Source organism: Schistocerca americana, unplaced genomic scaffold (genome assembly GCF_021461395.2).
Source record: "Schistocerca americana isolate TAMUIC-IGC-003095 unplaced genomic scaffold, iqSchAmer2.1 HiC_scaffold_18, whole genome shotgun sequence".
NCBI classification, from domain to species: Eukaryota; Metazoa; Arthropoda; class Insecta; order Orthoptera; family Acrididae; genus Schistocerca; species Schistocerca americana.
This window is the reverse complement of record NW_025725884.1, coordinates 5,248,497-5,256,550: the sequence shown is the minus strand read 5'-3', so window position 1 is coordinate 5,256,550 and position 8,054 is coordinate 5,248,497. Positions and strand designations below refer to the sequence as shown.

The 8,054-nt window shown below is 39.5% G+C and overlaps 1 non-coding gene across 1 annotated transcript; it reads left to right on the top strand.

Annotated features, from left to right (window-relative positions):
* The first annotated feature begins 7,006 nt into the window (after positions 1 to 7,006).
* Positions 7,007 to 7,079, top strand: Trnar-ucg. The gene has a single exon. It is a non-coding gene; the product is annotated as a tRNA-Arg (tRNA).
* Positions 7,080 to 8,054: the final 975 nt, after the last annotated feature.

Genomic DNA, 8,054 nt, shown 5'->3' with positions numbered 1-8,054 from the left:
AACCGCAAATATCTATTAAAAGTCTGTAGTATTGTAAATGGTATTACCTTCTTCTTGAAAATTTTTTCTTCCTTAGTAGTGCACGACGAAGCCAAGGGGTACAGTGATAGACGGATTCAAGCCTGTTGTGCAGTTTATCCAGTTATAATGTGGCTAGCTTCACTTAAAACCAGCATGTAACCTCCAATCTGTGGAAAACATAGTAAACAAATTAAAAGTGCTGCACTTTCTTCAATACGTAAAATTTTCACGCAGTTGGTAATTATCAATGACAAAGACTAAAATGATTTACTTAGAAATGGTATAAATTGCACGAATTTATAAATCTTGAAGCACATAATAAATTATTGCATTTAAGAGAAAGTTAAAAGTTCAGCCAGCCGTTGTGGCCGATCGGTTCTAGGCGCTTCTGTCCGGAACGGCGCTGCTGCTATGGTCGCAGGTTCGAATCCTGCCTCGGGCATGGATATGTGTGACGTCCTTAGGTTTGTTAGGTTTAAGTAGTTCTAAGTCTAGGGGACTGATGACCTCAGATGTTACGTCCCATAGTGCTCAGAGCCATTTGAACCATTTAATAAAAGTTCAGGAACAACAACTGGCATGTTTTAGTGGTTACAGAGCGTTTCAAGAGATTCTAGGGAAGCTGTGTTCCTCAGGACAAGACCGAAGGTTGACAAAGATGTTCAAATGCGACACAGAGCTACAGCAACAAACAACAGTATGCGGCAACAGAAGAAGGTCACGAACACTACCTTACGTAGGCGAATGTAAACGGTGTTACGTGATTGTCTTCAGTCGGACATCAAATAAGAGTTATTGCAGGTAGAAAAACCTACCGCTACCAAAGTTATACTAGTGCGAATCTCGGACGTAAAGTTGAGTGATGCCAGCTTTGTTGCATAGAGAAAAGGGACTATCGCAGTCTTAAACATCACGACACTCTGAAATAATCATCATAAAACATAATCAAGCATTTGTGAACTGGGATCCATACCGAAACCTTAATAACAATTATTATTTCCCTTGACGCGATCCACTATTTATCACCCCACCCGAAAGAATCATTTCACTTTTGTAACATGTGGACGTACAAGTTTTCTCGTAGATGGCCAACCTTTTTAAACAACTCTCACACCACGTCCAGTGATGGTAGTAGATCTACACTCACACAGACACAAGGCGGAGCAAGAGTCGGAAACAGCACACAAAATGAAAGACGAAATATGCACGGCCTCGACGTGAGTGACACTGAGCCTGCTGCACTCACCACATACGCAGTCAGTATAAGCCGCTAAGCGTTAAGGTGGTAACCTCACTACTCATCACATTCACTCTCATCGTCACAGCGTACTCGCTTGGCTGAAATATCGACCAAACGAGGCATCTTTCACACCATACACTCATCTCACACAGACCAAGAGACAATCATTGCAAATAAAAACTGACTTTTAAAAATACTATGACGGAACCATCTCTTCATGTGGGCAACTGCGGAACCATAGAATTATAACAGAAACTTTGGAAAATATAAATATCCACAACATATCAGATAGTGCCTACACGTATCTTCCATAAGGCCTGGTTTCTATTAAAGAAGGTCGCCCATTCAAGGAAAAATCAAACTGAATATCAAGTAAGGGTTAAACGAAACCGGCATAAATCCCCCCACATAAAATTCACAGCACATACTGGACCTCACTACATAGAAAATATCCACTGATAATCACGCGTCACGCATTGAGATTCGCAACATACGCAAGTTCTTACCTGTATCTTCTCATTATGTCATACATTATTGAGATAAATCCATTATATTACATCAAAATATTCATGAAAATCATATGATGAAACTAGACATTGAGCAAATCAGACCTGATACTGAAAGATGAAGCTACACAATGGATGTAGAAAATTACCTCATTAAGGAATCAACCACATATAAAATGAACATTAATATTAATAGAATATTCTGCCAGTTTTTGGAGGAAATTATACATATTAATAACTTCAATACAAAGTATTAGTGTTCCACAATAATATTTACTAGTTTTTTATGAACTGGCTTTCAGCCTCTCAGGCCATCGTTAGATAACGTGATGCTAAACAGCTAATCCACACAACTTAAGCAAGAATCTATAAGTGTACATAGAATGCTGTACAAATATGTGTGAATTTTATGGCTATATCGATACGAAACAAGTATGATGTAGCACCTAAAGGCCGGCCGGAGTGGCCGAGCGTTTCTAGGCGCTACAGTCTGGAACCGCGGGACCACTGCGGTCGCAGGTTCGAATCCTGCTTCGGGCATGGATGTGTGTCATGTCCTTAGGTTAGTTACGTTTAAGTAGGTCTAAGTTCTAGGGGACTGATGACCTAAGATGTAAGTCCCATAGTGCTCAGAGCCATTTCAACTATTTTTGAAGCACCTAAAGAGGCTCTGAATAAATAAATCTTATATTACCGTATATTCAAATATTAAAAGTACGTAAGCGTATAAAACAGAAATGTTCTACAAATGAGTAATAGCATGGACTCATACGTCATATGGACAAACTGGTGGATGTGATGAACAGACTAAATAAAGGGAGGGGAAGAAAAAGGCTATGGAATGTGGGTGTACAACAGTTACAGAAAGCTTATTAGCCAATGATGAGGGGCATAATAGCTGGCTACAATTTTAATAAGGATGAGTAATGGAACTGTGTTTGGTCATTATGGACAAAGTCAGGTTTCTTTGAGTGTGGTTTATTAACGACCAGAGTTCCAAGTAATGTTAGTTTTCTCTCCTTAGTTCTTTTATGGAGAATATCACACTTCATGTCATATGGATGACATTCAGTCAGAGCATGTTTAGCGATGGTGAACTCTTTCTTTCTCAGTCTCCAACTCCCTTCATGCTCAGTTAGTCTAGGAGTTATAGCCCTAACTGATTGATCTACATATAATTTGCCACACAGAGTGCAGGAAATTCTATAAACTCCACTCTGTTCTAAAAGGTGATAAATTTCTCCCATTTGTACGTAATAATTGAGACAGCACAACTTTCAAGGGCAATCTCTAATACTCTCAATCGTCCCATACTAGACATAGTAGTAACATACAGCATATTCAACTGGTTCTTACACAGTAAGTGGTTCTCTGACAGCCTATCATGCGACACATATTTCCCAGTGGTAGTGAACGGGCTAAAAGACGAACCATTTCCTCTCGCTGACTACGTACATACTAGCTCCACGGTAGATATCACTTTCATCGCAGTCGTTTCCAAATAAAGAGCCAATAAGCTACGTGGATGTCCCTTCGTCCTGCGGGGACATGGCAAAGAGATAGCAGACTGACTCAACAGGTCCATGAAAACAAACAATTGACGGTGGAGCTAGAACGTAAGAGATGTATTCCAGTTTAGGACGTGCTAACAAGGGCAATACAGATGGTCCCCTAGGACATGCAGTCTATGGAAAAAAGACCCTCTTAGATCTGTTCCTTCATGCAACGAGCTGACATCACTGGCACAGAGATAGTCTGTAACAACTTAGACTGTATGCTGCCAAAATTGACGTGCATTGAAGGAAACAAATGACACAGCCTATCGCAAATAAGAGGAAGGGAAAGAGGAACAGAAATTTAACTTTATTCCCTGTGCTGGGGCTACCTAAGCCAAAACTGGGAGAAACTCCGAAAAAAAATTTGGCCATTTTTCGACCACTACGAAAAACGAAAACTATGTTTATCTCAGTAAAGGACAAGATACACTTGCGAATACTAGGTTTATATGACATTCCTTGAGCGTGTCAGCGTCAAAGAAAGGGAAAAACGCAGCACAGCATCTAGCAGCGATGGATGGAATACATTAGATTGTACGCCTGGGGCATAACAACAAACCAGCACTGGCTAAACATAGCCTCAACGAGAGGCATACGTTCCAATTTGAGAAATAAACACGATCCTCTCGTCAACAGGGACGAGGGCTATTAGCTGAGTTCGGCATGCGACCCTTTACTATCAGACTATCGTCAAGAACTCACCCGGCAGTTGACGCTTCGCGAGTCTGGGCAAGACTGAATGCACCGAGGGTGGAATGGCGGTCAGCGCCCCCACCACATGCCACACCTGGGGAGCGTCGGCCACCTCTCGGCTGTATACAGGGTGTAACGACTGTAAGCGCAGATATCACTATGTTGACTGCGGAGGGTGTATTGAACGACATTACATCAAGTCATTTGCAGGCTCATAATTATAGCATACAGAAGTCATATGTTTGTATTTTGGTTAGCCTATCCAAGTATGTGTGGAAAGAAAAAGCCGTTAATGCTTATTTTCCCGTGGGAAGCACGTCAGGTGCTGAAGTGTGGACACGTGGACGCAAAACGATCAGTCTATACCGAAAGGTGTAGTTGACTTAGTGGTGTTGTTAGGACCAGGCAGAAAACATCAAATCATAAAGTTTGTGACGTATATGTGACAAGACTGTAGGATGAAGAGAGTGTACCTATTAAGACACCAACGCACTTATACCCGTTACACCCTGTGTATGGGACACCCACGCAATCTCGACGTTCTCGCACTAGCGAGGCACATCTGAAGGATCAAAATACAAGAAAAAATACAAGTAAGTATTATTATTCTTAGCCAGATCTTCGACATAGGTAATATTATTCTGTAATACAAAGAGCTTTGATAAATATAGAAGAGAATAACATTCGTTTTGTACTTGCCAAAAGAAAGCAACAAAAAATATGACTTTAAAATACGTCTGTTTCAACGAGATATTAAATTACTCACTACAGCAGTGGCGTTTAATGTTGCAGAATTCTAAATTTAAGAATCTGTGTTTCAGAGGTGTGGGTTAGTACCGTAGTATATGAGAATGTATCGTGTTTTCCGGATTCTGTATCTGAGTAATTGCGTGTTACAGTAACAGTCCATAGTAACAAAACTAATTTATTTCCATTACAAGTAATTTGTCTTATTCCCCTTGATCATTTTAGATTCCAAATACTTTTGGTTTTTTATAGAAGAAACGCCCCTCTGCCCCTTAACCCCACCCCGAAAAATCCTTATTAGTTAAATAATCGCTCTCCCATGTATAATGCACCTTCAACATTACTTTACAAACGACTCAATATTTGACATATTGTACTAAACATTTAGTGTAAGAATAGTCGAATACTTCTTAACAAATAATCATCAAGTAAATAATAATAAAAAACTGTCGTAACAATCGTCGCTCAAGTTCTGTGATCTAGTAAGAGGTTCTCACTGCATGTATTCAAAGTGATAACTCCTTAACCGTTAGTTCTCTGACCGACTTTGTTTCTCTCATGAGATGTACATGAGTCTACGTTGAGCTCGATAATCGTTAGATAATAAATTCGTAGAATACGAAGCACTATAAAATATGACATTGATATCAAACGGTTTGAGAAAATAGGAAATATTGAAGTAAACAAAGAAACAAATTACTGAGCAGAAAAAAAGAGTGGCTTTAAGCTTTCTGTATTGATTCGACGTTTCCTGCAGTGGCTATTGAAATGACAGCCACTTTAAGAAAAATTACTTTCATAAAAAACTACTTCCTTCCTGCAATATGTCAAATACAGACTACTTCATTTTCATGGTTTAATCAATGTGTTTCTCGTTCTTTACCAACGTACAATTGAGAGACAGCCCAAATGATCTGCGTCGTTTCTCACAGACCCGGCATACATATCTGTCACCTCACCCATGTTATTTCAGGGAGCAAAAGCGCCGAGGAAGGCGTAGTAAGAACTCTAAGCCGTAACTGCGAAGACAAATGGACTACATGTGTTGGTAACCAGGTTAGTGCTTTCATACAGAATTATATTCAATGACAAATAACTGCCACCCATATTGTTTGTAATTTCGCACGGAAGAAACAAATCTACATCAATGGTCGTTAAAGCAGCAGGAATTTGACCTTGAAGGCAACAAGCAGTAAACGCAAATTACCTGAAGTGCTCTACATGCTTTTACATGCGGATGGTTTGCATATCAGCGCAAACACACGACATGGATAGAAATAAAGCCACCTCCATATTGAATATAACTGAAGAACAAGTATGGGGTCCCTCATTCACAGACCGTATTTCAACGTTATTTGTTTTGAGATGACTGAGATGTGCCTCGAACGAGAAGTACAATTACCAGTACCTGCCGAATGTTGACAGCATCAGAATCTTAGTGTATCAACACTGCATCTTATTATTCCAGGATAATTCTGTTCGGTTTAATCGGATCTCTCGACCGTCATGAGACTATGGAACTGATGGGACCAGCAGGTTCATACCCGACGTCATGCGGGGTATCCTCGACAGTAAGAGGGCGCTGCAGTTTCAGGGAGCAGATAAAGTGATAGAGTGGGAAAATTCAGGTGCACTTGGTCACTGGAGTGGGAAGGAACTAATTTGTAGTATGTAAGAACTAGGAGATATGTAGTATTTCAGTTCTGCTGGAAGAGAATCATTTTGAGCTTTCACTTTTGATGTGATGAGTGTGTTACATTAAAGTTTAAAATATGGGTAGGTCTCTGGCACTATTTTATTCGTTGGGAGATAGTGATTATTAAAACTGAACCATTAAAAAACGGGTTTTGTGTTGGATTACGAAAAGTACGAGGCACGAGGGCTGTTGGTACTGGAGTTGACTCAAATAAACTGAACAACAGAGAATTCCTTTATTTATACATTGCTATGATAGTAACAAAAGCAAACGTCCATCAGTAGCACTACTAGCATTAGAGAAGACAAAATATACTTCGAGGATGATTTACGTAAATGCGGCGAGGGACGTCCTGCCTTCGATTCCGAATGCACAAAGTGTGTGGCCTTGATTCCCAATCTCTATTTGGTCGGTCTCGTAAGGGTTTGAACGTAACGAATGGGTGGGAAGCAGCAAGAGGCAGCGGCTGTGTAGAACGAAAACACAATTCCTCAGCGGTATGGGCGTTTCGAGATGACACGAATGTAAGGAATACTTGGTCGTCAGTGACCGTGTGGCCTAATGGATAAGGCGTCGGGCTTCGGATCCGAAGATTGCAGGTTCGAATCCTGTCACGGTCGTGTTTTTCCAATTCTGCAAAAGAAACACACCGTTTTAGTGTAGCTATTGAGCAGTCATACAACTTACATAGCAGACGTCAGCCAGTGACATATTTAATCTTAACTGATAATATACCAGTTGCAATCAGAACATATATTTGGTTATTGTTTAAGTTTTAATGGAAGAGTGCATTACATACAAAGATAATGACTAACTTTGCTAAATGACAGACTATATAATTTCACTCCTAAATAGTGTTATCTATTTTAACACGTTATCTAAAGATAGGAATATGTTTCAACATGAAACATTTAGAATGACATTGGTGAAATTTACAATGAATTGTCCTGATTCAACCTGTTCGTTCAAAATAATGTCTTGATGTTTTATCATATACAAGAAACTTTCTATTTCTTGTAAAATATTTAACACATGTCCTTTTTCATTGGTGTGTGGAACTTGTTGTTTTAACGGTGAGCCAATGAAGATAATATCATGGCAGTGAGATTCAGATGTGGTATGAACATTGTTTTGAAAATTCCTTCTGTCTACTCTAATGTATATTTTATTTTGGCTTCCATATGTCAATTTATAAACACAATGTCGAGTGAATTTACAGCACTGATCTAGAGAATGAGATATTTGTGATTTCATTATGTTGCGTATAATGATGTTTATTTTTCTCATACTGGTTTTTTTTTAGGTGTAAGTGTAATTTGATCTGTTAGTTTTCCTCAACGTAGCAAATATTTTTGTTGTTTGACAAAATATAGGTACTATGAATGTCAAATTAGTAAAAGAAGCAAATGGTATATGGCAGGAATCATGTTCAGGACAAACTGTATGAAGAGAACGCTCAGGTCATCCCATCTCCACCATGCAGAGTCAACGTTCTTCATGCCAAACAAAAAACGTCAGAAAATGATCAGATCTGACGCAACGACACCGGTCGAATCTCAACAGTCACCAACCGACCCCAACAACCTCAGGAGCCT